Below are 18,383 nucleotides of genomic sequence, written 5' to 3'. Positions count from 1 at the left end.
TCACTCTGTATGACAGACTCTAGGTCCATCCACATCACTACAAATGACTCAATTTCATTCCTTTTTATGGCTGAGATTCCATTGTATATATGTGCCACATCTTCTTTATCCATTCATCTGTCGATGTACATTTAGGTTGCTTCCATATCCTGGCTATTGTAAATAGTGCTACTATGAACATTGCTCCATTTTCTCATGTTGACAAGATTGACAGAGTGCTCTTGCTGTCCTCAACCTTATGCCACAACTTGGAAGCTCTCCAGGCACTAAGCTGGGGCAAATCATAGGGCTAACTTTTTTAGTTTCCCTATTCTCACAGATCACTGACCTTTGTCCAGTGCCTTTAAAGCCACTGTTCGGCATATCTTGTCCAATGTTGTTTCAGGTGAGAGGGTCAGTTCAGTTCCTGTTACTTCATCTTGGCCAAGAATAGAAGTCTTTGATTTAAAAAAAAAATGCTGTATATTCTGGAATGGAATTGACACTTTAAACTTCTCTGTATCAAGAGAAGTTTATATCAAGTTGTATCAAGTTGATATGATATGCAACTCATCAAGTTGTATTACTGGATTTATTGTATTATAATTTCTCTCCGCAACAAGATTGTATGAACTAGAATTTGAGGATCAGTTTTCATGTGTTGCTACCATTTATTAAATTGTCTAAACCCAAGGAAGGCAATATGAATAAATATAAATAAATTTATTCACTTATTATAAATGAACAAGTAAAAGTACAGAATAATGATTCCAAGCTAATATTTTAGAGGGATTGGTACAATAAATGTTAGGAATGACGTTCTTTTCATGAAGATGATAACTGTTGAGCTAGAGTGGGCTTTTTCCTTGATAAGGACTGACCCCGTATCTACATGTGTTTTAGGGATAGAACCTATATTTATGGAAGTGAGAGAAAAAGATTGCTAAACGCTTTGAAAAAAGTTAGAAAGTTTTTGAGTATTCACAGTAAGCTAGAGAAAGTGAGATTAAAAAAAAAAAACTAGAAACAAAGAGGAAGTAGGTGTGAGGAGAAGAACTTCAGTAATCTCACATAATTTATATATTTACCTAGAGAGATGAAGAGTGTGGAATTATCTGTCTGGGTGGACTGCTGATATGAAAAAAAAAAACAACCTTTTTTTTGTGAATTCACATTTCTTTGCAGGTTGCCGTGTATTCCTTTCTGGACATAATTCAGATTTTAGGATATAGACTTCTAAAGTGACAAATTTGAATGTGAGTGGGAGGACAGTATGTGTTTTCTATTAAGTTTTTTAATTCTTAGGGATTTTTTGTTGTGATTTTTAGAATGCATCACATAATTTTATAGTTGAACATTGTGTTCTTTTTAAAATATATATTTTATTTAAAAAATAACTGTTTTCTTTAAACTTTATATCTACTTTGAATAAATAACCAATATCCTGGAGTTACAAAACTATTACTAAAATTTATAATCAGTTAAATAGGTTCAAGAGGACTGTCTTGAACTTACTCTAGGGGGACTGTACTGCTTTCAGTGGGTTTCTGGAAGGGTTTGTATTTTAGGCCTACCTCACAGATTTGTTGGGATTTCTGAAGTGTTTTGATGCCTGAAATATGAGTTGCAAAACCACAACCTGACAAATACTGTGCAGAAAAGTTGAGGATTCTTACCTAACCCAATGACAGATTTCCTCTAACCAAGGTTGACATTAAAAACTACAGGAAGTCATGTATCTCCTAAGAAGGGCACTTCTTATAACATTCCAGTTTAACATATTCATATTTTTATATACAGTCATTCTTACAGAAATTGAGTATAAGAAAGTACAGAACTAGGAAATAAGGGAGATATAGATTGCTATTAGAGAATCAGGAAAGTTATCATTTCTATAGCATTTTCACTCCCTGCTCAGTGTTTCTTAGGTTGACAGCCATTGAATTATGCTTTTCTTTCTCAATTTGAATAGGCTCTTCACAGTGGTATTCAAAGAGAATTTTGAAAATTGTCATATTCCTAGGTAATTCATAATAATTATATTTTGGCATCCCTTGAGTCACATAATTTGATTATATTTAACCCACACTTTAAAGTAATTTCCACTATTTACCCATATGCAGATATAGCTAACTTGGCACAGATATCCCAAAGCATATTTTTTTTCTCATTAGTAAAGCTACATAGTCAAAGAAAGAAGAAATTGTAAACTGGAACTGTACTCCAAATAATGATCTAAAATCTACACTCTTTAAAAAAAAAAAAAAGTAGATGTGTCACTCCTTAGTTTGCTAGCAAACTCACTAACAGCATAGCTCCCAGCTCTTGACTTACTTCAAAGGAGAAACGTAATGTCAGGATAAAAAATACTCTCTACATATGAGAAGTTTCCTTGTAGAAAATGTATGCCTAGAATTTTAAACAATTTCAACTATTATTGTTTCAAAATTAACAAAGACCATTTTGATTATATACTGCCTGATTTAAATTGACATCTGCAGGAATTTTAAATGTTAGAAAAATATGTTATTAAAGTTGAATACATTACTTATTTTCTGCAAAGATGGAGTTCATTCACATTTAATAGGCAGTTAAGATCTATGTTTCCCCTTTAAAGTGGTGGGCAGATACATATAGGAAATTCTGTTTGCCGGCTTTGAAAGCTACAAAATAGAATAATGGAGAAGGAAATACATGAGAGTTGTATCAAGAAAGACTTCCTTTTTTTTTTTCTGAGGGAGAAGGACTGTCACTATGCCCTTTGTTAAAATGGATGAGTTAAGTGGAGAATTCAGAATGATAAGTATTCTGAGGAATCTGGCACTTCATATGATTGATCCCATAGGCAATCCAGAGAAAGTTGTTTAAAATAAGATTATAAATATCTTTTGGTTTGACTTTCTTTATCCTAGAAAAAATGTTCAAAGAAACCTAGTGATGATATGTAATTTCCGAAAGATGTGAATACAGCTATTTTAAAAAATATATTGGATTTTCCTTTCTTCATAAAGATTTACAGCCTTGACTCATACGACAGTGACAGTAGACAAAAGAAAAAAAATAGAAGTAAATCCGATAGTATGTTCTGATTATCTATCACTAGATAAGAAACCACCCCAAAATAAAAACCATAAGATGATATCTCTAATAGTTCTGTGGGTCGACAGGGCTCACCCAGGTGGTTCTAACTGGGGTGGCTTTTGCAGTTGCACTCAATAGTGGCTGAGTAGAATTTCTGGTATGCTGGTAAAAGGAGTTCAGAGAACACTCTCCCCTGGACAGACATCGATTAAACTGGTAACAATCAACAAAGTCAATCACTCAGAGTCTCTGGAGATTCATTAAAGGGCTAACAACAAATTGAGAAAAAATTATTTTTAAAAATCCATGGAGACAAGGTAAGAACAATGGGAGGCCCTGGCTTTAGTTATTAGTTAAATGCAGTTAGTGACTGCAATTATATCCCCACAGCTCTGCCTTACAGAATTGCTGTTCCAGTAAGTTTGGTTGCCAAGTGGCAATTCTAATCTCCCTCAGCATCCTGGGGTGGAAGAGATTTTTGGAATGATTTGGGTAGCTAGCAAACATCAGCAGATGTCATTTTCACTACTCTGTGCTATGGAAAGTTTATATGGTGGCTGGCAGTGGCTGTGTGGCTTCCAGTTCCCTACCTGCGACTGCTGCTAGGTAGAATGGATCTAGGGAGGAAGCAGATGAAGTGAGAAGATTCATTTCCCACACAGTTCAGTGTTTCAGAAAAGCTGCTCCAGAGGGCTTGGTAGGTATGTGGTAGCTTCCATCACCTCCAGCTCCCTGTGATTAAAGAATGATTTCAGGTAGATTTAGCAGCCGGTCACCTTTGGCAGATACCTGTGACTCTGGGATATAGAAGCTTCACACCGGGTGGTGGCAACAATTGAGAGAGCAACACCAGTCCCCCAACTCCCTGCTTGCATGCATGTGTGCACATATGCCACACACACACACACACATATTTGCACACGTTCACAAAGCTCCTGCTACAAAGCACAGAAATTTCCCCCAGGAGGGTTGAGAAATCCTTAAAGATTGGCAACACCCTGCCCCTGTCAAGGAGTTGGGATTCAGTGTAGAACAATGTATGCCTGAGGATATTCTTGGAAACTGTAGAGCAATCAGCTGGCAATTAGTGGGGGCTAATATCTCAGTAGGATAACCAGCCAGAAGCTTAATTTGGAGATAAAGGAAAAAGGGATTCATAGAGGGCAGAGCTAAAACCTGACTCATCCTTAAGTGTCAGGAAGACAGTATGCATGTTGCAGTGTGGCCCTCTGAGGAAAATATCAAGGTTGCACATTACAGGAGAAATAGACTTTGTTGAGCTAGTTCAGACAAATAAATAGAAATAGACAAGCAAACACAAGCTAGAAGAAGCCTGTGAGGATTAGTATTGAGAGCTGCCACACTATCTTATTAAAATGCCTACTATCAAGACAAATTATAACACATTCACAAAAACTTGAAATTATGACTTGGATTAAAAAATGCCCACTAAGCATGCTAACTATGCTACACAAGTAAAAAGATTGAATTTAATAATAAAATAACCTACACATAAGGAAAAGCCCAGGACCAGATATCTTCACTGCTAAATTCTACTAGATACTTTGAGAAAAAATAATTCCAGTCCCTTAGAAACTCTTCCAAAAAACAGAAGTGGTGGGAATACTTCCCAACTCACTCTGTGAGGCTGGAATTATCCTGATACCAAAATCAGGCAAAGATATCACTAGGAAAGAAAACTATAGGCCATGTAGATGTAAAACCCCTAAACAACAAAATACTAACAAACTGACTCCAACGATGTTTGAAAAAGAACCAAAAACATCTCTGTGTGTGTGTGTGTGTGTGTGTGTGTGTGTGTGTGTGTATGTGTTTATATGTGTATGTGATGACCAAGTGGGATTTATCCCAGGAATGCAAGTGTTTTAAAACCCAGAAATCAGTCAGTACAGTACATTATATCAGTAGAATAAAGAACAAAAAATACATGATTATCTCAATAGACATAGACAAGGCTTTGAGAAGACTCAACGCCATTTCACAATAAAAATACCCGATTAACTTGGAATGGAGGGGACCTTACTCAAAGTGATAAAGGACATCTAAGAAACAAGCATACTTAACAGCATACTTAATGGTGAAAGCCTGAACACTTCATCATCATCAGCAAATAGAAGTGGCATGAGCAGATGTCACTTCTTTTTAACTTTGTGCTAGACATTCTAGCCAGAGTGATTTGACAAGAAAGCAAGAAACAGGCACCAAGATTGGAAAAAAAGAAATAAGACTCTATTTACAGATGACATTGTATTGTATATAAAAAATCCAAAGAATCCTCTAAAAACTACTAGAAGTAATAAATGTCTTCAGAGTTGCAGGTCAGAAGATCAGTATGCGCAAAGCATTGTACTTCTAAGCACAGTGAACAAATTGAAAATGAAATTATGGACAACAGTTCTGTTTACATTGTCTTAAAAAAGAATATTTAATAAGCTTAGCCATGAGTAGGAGACTTGTACACCAAATGCTATAAAACATTGGTGAGAAAAAATAAAGATCTAAATAAATGGAAAGGCATCTCACATTCTTGTATTGGAAGACTTATTATTTTGATGATGGCAGTGTTCCCCAACGCAATCTACAGATTCAATGCAATCTTTATCAAAATCTCAGCTTAATATTTTTTTCAGGAAGTGACAAGCTGATCTTAAAATTAATGTGAAATTGTGTGGGATAGAGAGTAATCAAAAAGTCTTCAAGAAAGAACAAATTTGGAGGTCTCACATGTCCCAATTTCAAACTTACTGTAAAGCTATAGTACTCAAGAGAGTGTGGCATGGGCATAAGTGTAGACATTTACGTCCTTGGAACTGAATTGAGAGCCCCAAAATAATCCCTCAAATTTTGATCAGTTGATTTTGTCAAAGGTGCCAAGATAATCCAATAGGGAGATAATTTTCTTTTTAATTAATGCTGCTGGGACAACTGGATATCCACATGCAAAATAATGAATTTTGAACCCTACCTCACACTGTATGCAAAAAATTAACTCTAAAAGATCATAGAACAAAACATAAGAGCTAACACTATAAAACACATACAAGGAAACATAACAATGAATATTCATGAGCTAGGTTAAGAAGTGCTTCCTTAGAAATGACACCAAATGCAACAGCAACAAAAGAATAAGTAAAAAGTTTTATGCTTAAAATGTCACCAAGTAAGTTAAAAGAAATGGAAAAAAAAGATTTGCAATTCATATATATGATAGGAGATTTGTATCTTTACCATATAATACATTTTTACAATGCTACAGTTGTAAAAAAATGCAAATCCACTTTATAACGACAAATGATATGAATACAAAATTTTCCAAAGAAGATATACAAATAGCCAATAAGTATATGAAATGATATTCAGCATGGTAATTAATTAGGGACATACTTTGGAACCCATGAAATACCACTTCACACACCCTAGATTTATCTATAATGAAAAAGACAATGACAAGTGATAGTGGAAATGAATTACTGTACCAGTTACACATGGTGGAAAACAGTCTGGTAGCTCCTCCAGAGTCTATGGGACATTGAACTACCATTAAACATAGAATTACCATTCTACTCCTAGAGATATAACAAAAATAATCGAAAACAGGTGTTCAAATCAAAACGTTTATAGCAGTGTATTTACAATGGCAAAAAGGTGGAAACAGGGACTCCCCTGGTGGCACAGTGGTTAAGAATCCACCTTCCAATGCAGGGGACACGGGTTCAATCCATGGTCTGGGAAGATCCCACATGCCGTGGAGCAAAAAAGCCCATGCACCACAGCTACTGAGCCTGCGTGCTACAACCACTGAAGCCTGCGCACCTAGAGCCTGTGCTCTGCAGCAAGAGAAGCCACTGCACTGAGAAGCCTGCGCATCGCAACAAAGAGCAGCCCCCGCTCGGTGCAACTAGAGAAAGCCCACGCACAGCAACGAAGGCCCAATGCAGCCAAAAATAAATTTTTTAAAAAAAGTGGAAACAACCCAAATGTCCATCATTTGATGAATGGATGAACAAAATGTGGTATAACCATAAAATGGAATATTATTCAGTCATAGTAAGGAATGAATTATCATTATATGCTACAAGGTGGATGAATATTGAAAACATTATGCTAAGTCAAAGAAGTTAATCACAAAAAAACCCACATGTTGTATGATTCCTTTTATATGAAATGTCCATAATAGGTGAACCTATAGGGGCAGAAGATAGCTTTGTGGTTTCCTAAAGCTGACAGTGGAGGAGTAACAACCAATGGGTATGAGGCTTATTTGTGGGTTGATGAAAGTGTTCTAAAATTATATAGTGGTGATTGTTATACAACTCTGATTATATTCAAAATGATTGAATTGAATTGTACATTTTGAATGGGTGTTTTATGGCCTGTGAATTATATCTCATTGAGCCTGTCTCTTAAAAAATATAATACCAGAAAATGAAACGCTGTGTAAAATGATATAACTCGTATCTTCTATATCTGATACTGGGTTCTGCATGGCTGTCATTCCCTGGCTGCTGGTATGTGAGCTGTGGCAGCTGACTGCTTTTGGCCCACATGCTTTTCCTTGGTGACTCAGTGATTCTGGACACCTAGCTAAACAGATATGTGTGCTGACCCCAAAAGGTAATGATATGCCTGCACGGCTGTCAAGAAAGACCTGTGCTTTGGGGAGCCAAAAGGGGATGGATGGGTATCGGAAAGGATGGCAACTTGTCCTCTAATTGGACTATTCCACATTTAACAGAATCAACCTTTCCACTATTAGACCAGCTTTCAGAGTTTTATAAGTTAATTCTAAAACTGGATTTGATTCTGAAATCTGAAACACGTCTACTCCACTACCCTCCTCCAAGTTCTAATTTTTTTCCAAACTTGAAGGGAGCTGTGGTAGTTTGGCAATCCACTTAGTGGTTTAAAAATAATGAAAGAAGCTGGGAAAAAACCCAGTGATTGGGGCTGGAGACATATGAAGGCTATAATGGGCTCGGTGTCCATGATGGTTCACGCATATGGCTGATACCTGATGCCGTCTGTCAGCCGAAAACACATCTGTGGCTGTCAACCAGAGCAACTACATGTGGCCTGTATATTTAGTTTGGGCTTCTCACAATATGATGACATATATACCAAACTATCTGCATGCTTATCTCCTCTCAGTGAGGTATCCATATGCCTTCACCTTTGGTGTGATTCATTCCCAGTCTATATCTCTCTGTCTCTCTCCTCCCAACCCCATCCCAAATAATTGCCATCACAGTACAAGAAACTCCAGGCCAAATAAAAGCAAACATTTTCTTTTTCTCCACTCCAGCTATTGCCCGTTATTTCTCCTGATCTCAGCTACTCTACAAAATACATGGTAAAAATTAATCTTTTGTTTTTCTCTAAGCATAACATAACTCCTAGTAGTAATGTCTTTGGAGTCTGACCATCTATTATTATTGTAACATGTACAAAACTCACAGATTTTTCTAATCCTTAGAGTTTTTCTTCTTATATCAGTAGTCAGGAACATAGTACTGTATTAAAGAATAATGATATCATCCTTGATTTGTTCCTGATTTTAAAGGGAATGTATCTTAAGTTTGTCCGTGAAACACGATTCTTGCTGTAGATTTTGGTATGTAACTATGTACCAAATTTAGTAAATTCTCCTTGATTCAAATTATTATGAGAATTATATTGCTATAGTTATATTTTTCCTTTAAAATCTAATATGGAGAATTACATTTATATATTTCCTAACATTGAACTATAGATTTTATTAATGCATTCCTGAGGAAAACTCTACTTGAAAATGTGTATCTTAAATATTGTCATTGGATATTCTTAACTAAGATATTATTTCGATATTTATGGCTGAAGTTAGTCTATAATTTTCCTTTCTTTTAATATCCTTAAAGTGTTCTGGAACTCAGGTTGTATACTAGCCATATAAAATGAATTGTCAGCTTTTCTTTTGTCAAATTTGATTTACTTCTCCTTATTTATGTTTTTCACATACTGTATTCTTGTTTCATTTTTGCTCATTTTCTGCCTTACGTTATACAGATAAAATATCTTCTGCCAGTGGAAGCTTAAATAACTTATTTTTACTCTGATTTTTATGTCTAAAATACAAAGCAAGTATCCAAACATATATTTACATTTTCCTAACAATTTTGTACCACTTCTTTATATGTCCCTAAGTAAAACAAGTACTTGATCACACTCACAAATCCTTAGGTATCTATCTATACCTACCCACCTCATAGGTTCTGCATTAATTGAGGCCCATGTCAGGGCCAAGATTTGAAAGTTCTAGAATTTTTGGGGTTTTTTTTTTTAAGTTGGTAGGGATAGGTTGAATAAATTGAGAAAGGAGTAATATAAACACATTGTGTTTTAGGAAGTTCAAGTTTATGGCAATGTTATAGCTTGATTCAGATGATAGAAAAACTTCCAAGCAAGGTTATTTGGTATTATATTTTTCTAACAGTCAAGGCAAAATAATGGAAGCCTCAGTTAAGGCAGTAGCAGGTGGTGTGGAAAAGACAGATGTTTGGAGAGAGATTTGGAAAAGTTGGAGATGGCGGCAGTGTTGAATGATATGATGATACCAGAAAGCCAGTTTGAAATCTTTCTCTGTCCTTTTTCCTTCACTTCATTACTATTTCTTTTACTTCCTCTTTCTATCTCTTCCTCTCCTTCTGTCCCCCTCTCCCTCAGTGCCTCATTTCCCTCTCACATCCCCTGCCACACACACATACACATACGTTCACACATGTATATTTTTGACATTTTTTTATCCTGAATTCCAGGGTGGCGCATCCATCTTGCCCTTTGCTTTAGTATGTATGACATGGCCCTGGTGCAAACATGAGAGAGATTAGAAAGTTAACTTAGCAGGCATTCAGGGACAAGAATATATTATTTCCTGAGCAATATATTTCTCAATTAGATCTTATGTTCCCATCATCTCCTTGTGTCAAATGCTAGGATAGCTACATCTGCAGCCAATCATAGCTTTCCACGTTGCTTGAACTGCAGCCAGTCATAGTTTCACCGAGACGTATTGTCACCACACTGGGTATTAAGGATGTCTGTCTCCCTCTGTGAGCCACAACTCCAAGATCTGTGACAGCCAGTAAGAAACTGGGTAAATCAACAATCAAGCTAGAGACTTGACTTCTGTGTGCTGTCAATAGGGCAGTGAAATTTGATTCAGTTCCTGGCTCCCCTCAGAGCTTTTATGCAAGGCTTGAGTTGACTGCAGCAAAGATGAATTAGGAAGCATTTGGGAAAAGTCTATGCCTAACAGTTCAGAGCTAGATATAGCTGATAGGAAGCTTATTTGTTGTTTTAGCAAGTATTCTTTTGGTTAAACATAGTACTCTGATTTCAGTTGAAATTTTGTCACCAACCAAACATAGAGAAGCAAAAGATAACCCACATGAATAAGAAAAAGAAATGAGTCCCAATGTAAATTCTCAAACATTAAGTACTGAAAGGGGCCATTAGCAAAATGTCTTCTGCTCATATGTGTTTGTTAAAGATGCAAAAGTAAGATACTGTAATATAGTATTAATATGACTGTTTATAAATTATGAATCCTCCTGAACACACGCATACTACCAATCACACTGAAGAACTATGCATATGTTGGGGATGTGGCTAAAGAGTAGTAGAGCTGGTAATATGTCATTTTACCTGTAATTTGAAAATATTTATTTTGGAAGTCTTGATAAAACAAAAATAAAGCAATAGGTTCCAGATTTGGAATATATGAAGTGTATCTTCTTTTGTCATTTAAAAATTTTTATTAAAGGAATGAGAGAAATTTTAAGGAAATGTGGAGTAGAAGATGAAGCAAAAAAAAAATCTGTAAACTCCATAGAAATAATTTTGATAACGAGAAATAAAACAATATAACAAGTAACAAACTCACATTATAAATCAAAATAGAAATTTATAAACAGGAAGAGATAATGAACAGGCTGTCGTATTTGTCTCATGAGCCAATTTATGAAAAGGAGTGAATAGTATGGATTATATTGAACTATAACTAAATTTCTTGCCGATTTGACTGAAAATGCTGACATCAACAAAGATGATATAGGATTTTTGCCACCACAGTGTGAGGTGTTGCCAGCAAAATGGTTAATAAGCCTAATCAATTGAAAGAGAATTTAAGATCAGTTACAGAACAAGAAAACTTGATACACATTGAAATCTTATAGTTCATTTAAAAGAGATATCTCAAATTTGGCAAAAATCCTGAACTTTAAATAACATTACTAGTATGAATTTTAAAGCTAGAAAAACACATTTTATATTGTCTGTAAAAAAAAAAAAATCACTGAGCTAGAGGAAAGACTGAATGCTCATGTTGTTATTTCTAGAAAAGGATAGAAGATTCTTGTCATGTGAAATGAGGATCAGAATATGTAGACTAAATTCTAGGAAAAACAGTATAGAGATGTTTCAATCAGTGAACTAACAAAAATATTATTTCTGGATTTTGTTTTTTTATGATGCATGTCAGCTTTTTCAAACTTGTGATTTCCTTTTACATTATAAATAAATATTCTTTGTATAATTTCATATTCAAAATTGTGTATACCCCCTTTTGAAACACGATCACCAAAATTGTATAAACTTTAGGTCCCGTGAAACTTTTATCTACCCCTGGAGTCAAAAAGAAAAAAAAGAAAAGTTGGAGAGTATTCGAGGATCAAGGATTACTTGAATGTAGTATCTATGTCTACAAAACAAGACTGAGAGGAGAGCAAACAGAGGCAACAGACCTTTCTTTAAATGTTGGCAGCTTTCAACTTCTCAAAAAATAAATGTCTTTTGTAGGTGTTAGGGAGCAATGTGGAGAGCAAAGACAGGTAAGACCATTAATGGACAGGGGTCTCTTCATACAAACAATAAATCACGATGATTATGGCCATAGTGTTAGCTGTTACTGACTGAACAAATTATACATTTTCAAGTCTGTATATATCAGACAATACGTATCACCAGGTGTGCTAATACACAAAATCTCTAGTTCTTAGAGCACGCAGGTAAATTAGCTGCTAATATCCATATTTTGTGGCTATAGAAATCTGAAGATAAGATTAGTTGAATTGTGTAATGCCTCACAGCTAGCAGATGGTAAGATTCTGTAGCATCCGTTCTTTCTCTGTACCACACTGTCTCCCCAAAGTGTGGTTAAATACATTCTGAGAAATATATTGAAAGTACATATATCTTCAAAGATTATTATCGAATTCCTGCTACTTTATGGTACTATCTTTATTGCTTTTTCTCTCTTCTTTTTTTTTAATTGAAGTATAGTTGATTTATAATGTGTTAGTTTCTGGGGTACAGCAAAGTGATTCAGTTATACATATCCATGTATATAAATACATATATTTTCTTTTCATATTCATTTCCATTATGGTTCATTACAGGATGTTAAATGTAGTTCCCTGTGCTCTACAGTAGGACCTTGTTTTTTTATCTATTTTATATATAGTAGTCTGTATCTGCTAATCCGAAACTCCTAGTTAATCCCTCCCTCGCCCCCTTTCCCCTTTGGTAACCATAAGTTTGTTTTCTATGTCTGTGAGTCTATTTCTGTTTTATAAATAAGTTCATTTGTATCATATTTTAGATTCCATGTATAAGTGATATCATACGGTATTTGTCTTTCTCTGACTTACTTCACTTAGTATGATCATTTCTAGGTCCATCCATGTTGCTACAAATGGCATTATTTCATTCTTTTTTATGGCTGAGTAGTATTCTATTATGTATATAGTATTTCTGTGTGTGTGTGTATATTTTACATCTTTATCCATCGGTTGATGGGGATTTAAGTTGCTTCCGTGTCTTGGCTATTGTATCTATTTTATTCTTTTATACAGTTTGCCTTCCATATCTGTGGGCTCTGAATCTGTTGATTCAACCAACTTTAGGTCAAAAATATTGGGAAAAGACTCCAGAAAGTTCCAAAAAGCAAAGCTTGAATTTTCCATGTACTAGCAACTATTTACATAACATTTACATTGCATTTACATCGTATTAGTGTTGTAAGTAATCTAGAGATGATTTATAATGTATAGGAGATGTTAGGGAGTGTTTTAATTGCATTCTTTTACATGTAGCTCTACAGTTTTCCCAGAACCACTTACTGAAGAGACTGTCTTTTCTCCATTGTATATTCTTGTCTCCTTTATCATAGATTAGTTGACCATAGGTGCGTGGGTTTATCTCTGGGCTTTCTATCCTGTTCATTGATCTATATTTCTGTTTTTGTGCCAGTACCATACTGTCTTGATTACTGTAGCTTTGTAGTATAGTCTGAAGTCAGGGAGCCTGATTCCTCCAGCTCCATTTTCCTTTCTCAAGATTGCTTTGGCTCTTTGGAGTTTTTTGTGTCTCCATACAAATTTTAAGATTTGTTTGCTTATAGTTCTGTGAAAAATGCCATTGGTAATATGATAGGGATTGCATTGAATCTGTAGATTACTTTGCGTAGTATAGTCATTTTCACAGTGTTGATTCTTCCAATCCAAGAACATGGTATATCTGTCCATTTGTTTGTGTCATCTTTAATTTTTATCATCAGTGTCTTATAGTTTTGTGAGTACAGGTCTTTTACCTCCTTCGGTAAGTTTATTCCTAGGTATTTTATTCTTTTTGCTGAAATGGTGAATGGGATTGTTTCCTTAATTTCAAGGATTAATCTCCAAAATAAACAAACAGCTCATGCAGCTCAATATAAAAAATACAAACAACCCAATCAGAAAATGGGCAGAAGACCTAAATAGTCATTTCCCCAAAGAAGACATACAGATGGCCAAGAGGCACAGGAAAAGATGCTCAACATCACTAATTATTAGAGAATTGCATATCAAAACTACAATGAGCTATCAACTCACACTGGTCAGAATGGCCATCATCAAAAAATCTACAAACAATAAATGCTGGAGAGGGGGTGGAGAAAAGGGAACCCTCTTGCACTGTTGGTGGGAATGTAAATTGATACAGCCACTGTGGAGAACAGTATGGAGGTTCCTTATAAAACTAAAGGTAGAATTACCATATGACCCAGCAATCCAACTACTGGGCCTATACCCAGAGAAAGCCATAATTCAAAAAGATACATGCACCCCAATGTTCACTACAGCACTGTTTACAATAGCCAGGTCATGGAAGCAACCTAAATGTCCAGTGACAGATGAATGGATAAAGAAGATGTGGTACATATATACAATGGAGTATTACTTAGCCATAAAAAGGAATGAAATTGGGTCATTTGTAGAGACGTGGATGGACCTAGAGACCGTCATACAGAGTGAAGTAAGTCAGTGAGAAAAACAAATATAGTATATTAACGCATATATATGGAATCTATAAAAATGGTACAGATGAACCTGATTTCAAGGCAGAAATAGAGACTCAGATGTAGAGAACAAACATATGGACACTAATGGGGCTAAGGGGGGGTGGGATGAATTGGGAGATTGGGATTGACATATATACACTAATATGTAGAAAATAGATAACTAATGAGAACATGCTGTATAGCACAGGGAACTCCACTTCGCTGTACAGTAGAAACTAACACAACATTGTAAAACTACTATACCCCAATTTTAAAAAATAAAATGGTAAAAAGAAATGTGGAATTACACCTAAAAAAATAAAGTATAGGAGAGGATGTACATAGCTTATATGCAAATATTATACTATTTTCTATAAGGGACTTGAATATAAGCAGATTTTGGTATCTGAGGGGAGTGCTGGAACCAATGTTTCTCATGATTACTGAGCAATGACTATATTATAGATGGATTTCAGTATGTTTTGTTTTGACAGTTTTATTACCTCTTATATGCCAGTCATAATACAAAGCATGCTACTACAATAAGAGGGAAGTAACAGAAAGGTTAAGGTGGAAATAAGTGATTTATGCTTCCCTATATTTACTGATACTGTGCTAATCTTACTAGGAAAACTATTCATATCACATAGCATTCTCTTTAAGTGAATTGTAATATTTGAGTTTTAGTTTTTATTTGAAAATAAACACTCTTCTGAAGTTGACATCTGATCCTGTCAGTCGTTTAGACAGCAAGGAAGGTAGCCAGTGATACTGCCATAACTTGAAGAGTCCCACAAGAAAGAGAAGGATCAAGACTTATACCTCTTAGCCATCTGCAAGAGCACACAGTTGGTTTTAGGTGAAGCTGTGGTCCTTAATATTGTTTATTATTGTAGCCGGTGAGTATCACTTTCAATTGTGCCCCCCCAGTCTGATCTTTTTAAGTGCTAAGTGTTATCTGTTTTCCATCTTCACTGAAGTACCAGCAAACTAGAGAGAATACTTGCTTGGGATTTATGAGGAAATGGCTGAAATCCCTTTTCAGTAAAAGAGCTATTACCATAGAGGCTGAAGTTGTTTGTAATGACCAAATCATTGTCGTAGAAGTTAAGACATACAGATATTATCTTTAAGGTTATTACTGGGTTCTAGTTCCTGTAATTTTTTTTCAGATTTATTTATTGTGGGGTGTATTAAATTATCATCATCATCATCATCAAGGACATAGGTGTGGTGTATAACTGTGTGGATTTCAAACACTGAGGCACTTTTTGAAAGTCTCCACTTTCTTGAATGCCTTATTGCACCTTCTTGGCTGTTATTCTCCATAAGACTTTGAACATTATGCAAAATAGGGTAACCTAAGGTCAAGTGTGTGTTACCAATAAAAATGATCTAGTAGAAAAAGCAGTTTAAGTGCATATAGGCTTACTGGATATTTTTCATGAGAGGTCAATGTGTCTTCATTAATACTTCCTGTTAGTGTGATGTGATAAAAGAAGTTGGCATAAATAAAAAACAAAAATATTTAAAAAACATAAGTAATCTATATAATAGATATTATAGTTATATAGTCTAAATTTATACCTCATATTTAAACTTTGGCAATAGTTTTTAAAGTAGATATTGATTTCTTTTGGTCTGAAGCCAAAAATAATATTGGCATGGTGATATTTCACATTGATTCTTACTGTTCGCTTAAAACCGTAGTTCTCAAACCACAGTCACCAGGAGGGCTTGTTAAAACAAAGAATTCTGGGTCACACTCCCAGAGTTTCAGATTCAGTAGGTTACCAGTGGGGCCTGAGATTTTGCATTGCTAGCAAGAGTTTAATTTATTGACTTTTGCCACTGAAGGCATTTAAAAGGAGAAACATCATAAGCTATTACAATTTTGCCTTATTACATTGTCGGATGTATTTATCCCCACTTCACCTCCTTGTTGAGATGTAGAATAGTTCTGTTATTACATATTTTGTAGACATTAGACATTAAACAACCCGTGTATATAATTTGGAGAACTTTCTAGGTTACCCACAAAGTTATGTCACTTGTTACGTAGATTTTTAAAAATTTAGATATTCTTCATGTGGCTTAGCTGATTCTTTAGAAATATGATAGAATAAATCTAACCTTCCAACACATAGCATTTATTTGCACTGAAGATTAGTATAAATAGATGCAATTTTAATTCAAAATCTTGAAAACACAACTACATGCCAGAATTGTAGCATAAGGATGAGAAAGCTAGGAGGACAAATAGGTGATGCGTACGTTCATGTATTGGGTTGGCCAAAAAGTTTGTTCGGGTTTTTCCGTAAGATGGTACAAAAACCCGAATGACCTTTTTGGCCAACCCAATATTAATTCATTCTCTTTCCGCTTTGAAGAGTCATTTGTTGCTCAAAGGTTATAAAGTATATCTTTCTCATTTTAATGTGTTTAAAGCAATGTGTTAATATCATTCATTCTTATTGCTTTACTTTTGTTGCATATTGGACCAGTAATTAGCTTTCTTCACAGAGGAAAACAACATTCTTATTGATGTAATTGGAATATGTTAGTGTCGGTTCTATGGTACCAAGTTTTGATTATATTAAAAATAGAAAAAAATTAATAGAATTATATTACTTGTATGATTTTTTAAATTTTTAAATAAATAATATGTTTTAAAAAATAAAGTTACAAGTAGTTGATATGGCTCCTTCTATTCCTGTCCTCAGAGGTAAACAAGGTTACCAGTTTTTTCCCTATTTTTTTTACCAGTATAGAAGTATTCAGACTATATAATTAAATCCAAATTAATATTGAGTATTTTTCCTCACTTTACATGAATGCTAGACTATAGTGTATATACTGTTCTGCACTTTTTCTTTTCACTTAAAATGTATCTTGGAGATAATTCCGTATCAGTCCATCAGGAATTCCTTCAATCTTTCTCGTGATAGTACTGTATTTCATTGTCTAAACATACCATAATTTATTTAACCAATCTCTTACCGGTGGATATTTAGGTCACTTCTGATTTTTTGCTAATACAAACAATGATGAAATAAATTACATTTTACTTACACCATTTCACATTTCTGCATGTATATTTACACAATGAATTCATGGAAGTGAATTTACTAGTTCAAAGAATGTGTGTATGCATTTTATACTTTTATGCTCCGGTCAGTAATTCATGAGAGTACCGTTTTCTCCTTATGCTCGTGAACATAGCATGTCGCCAAGCTTTCAGATCCTTGCCAGTCTGATAGTTGAAAATGCCCTTTTAATAGAAGCTCAACTTTCATTCCTTACTTTTATGAGATTTAACAGTTTTTGTGGGTTTCCTTGGTCGTGCAGTGGTTAAGAATCCGCCTGCCAGTGCAGGGGACACGGGTTCGATCCCTGGTCCGGGAAGATCCCCCATGCTGCAGAGCAGCTAAGCCTGTGCACCACAACTACTGAGCCTGCATGCCACAACTACTGAAGCCCACACGCCTAGAGCCTGTGCTCCGTAACAAGAGAAGCCACCGCAGTGAGAAGCCCGTGCACCGCAATGAAGAGTAGCCCCCGCTCGCTGCAACCAGAGAAAGCCCACGCGCAGAAACGAAGACCCAACACAGCCAAAAGTAAATAAATTTAATAAAATTTTTTAAAAGTTTTTTTAATTAAAAAAAAAGAGAAGAGTTTTAGCAACTCTCCATACGTTAAAGATGTATTTTTATTTCCTTTCCTGGGAAACGTTTTCTTTTCTAAGTTTTTTCTTGTATAATCTTGTGGGATTTTGTTGTTGTTGTTGCTGAAGGAGATACTCATACAATAGGGAAATTATTACTTTGTGAAATAATGTGCTATTAGGAGACAGTTTACATTACTGTAATACTCCAAAATAAAGTTTAGTTTAAATGAAGAAGTATTTTTTTACTCTCATGATTCTACTAGAGACACAGAGTCCACAGATCAA

General features: G+C 35.0%; 1 long non-coding RNA gene across 3 annotated transcripts in view; it reads left to right on the top strand.

Annotated features, from left to right (window-relative positions):
* Positions 1 to 18,383, top strand: part of LOC114484724 (uncharacterized) — a 237,075-nt gene that overhangs the window by 209,251 nt on the left and 9,441 nt on the right. For all 3 annotated transcript variants that reach the window (XR_003677941.2, XR_003677942.2, XR_003677940.2), the window contains exon 2: positions 17,780 to 18,048. This is a non-coding gene — a long non-coding RNA (uncharacterized lncRNA). The remainder of the gene's footprint in view (positions 1 to 17,779; positions 18,049 to 18,383) is intronic.

The sequence above is a fragment of the Physeter macrocephalus genome, chromosome 21, assembly GCF_002837175.3.
Source record: "Physeter macrocephalus isolate SW-GA chromosome 21, ASM283717v5, whole genome shotgun sequence".
NCBI classification, from domain to species: domain Eukaryota; kingdom Metazoa; phylum Chordata; class Mammalia; order Artiodactyla; family Physeteridae; genus Physeter; species Physeter macrocephalus.
This window is presented reverse-complemented; position numbering and strand designations above follow the sequence as displayed.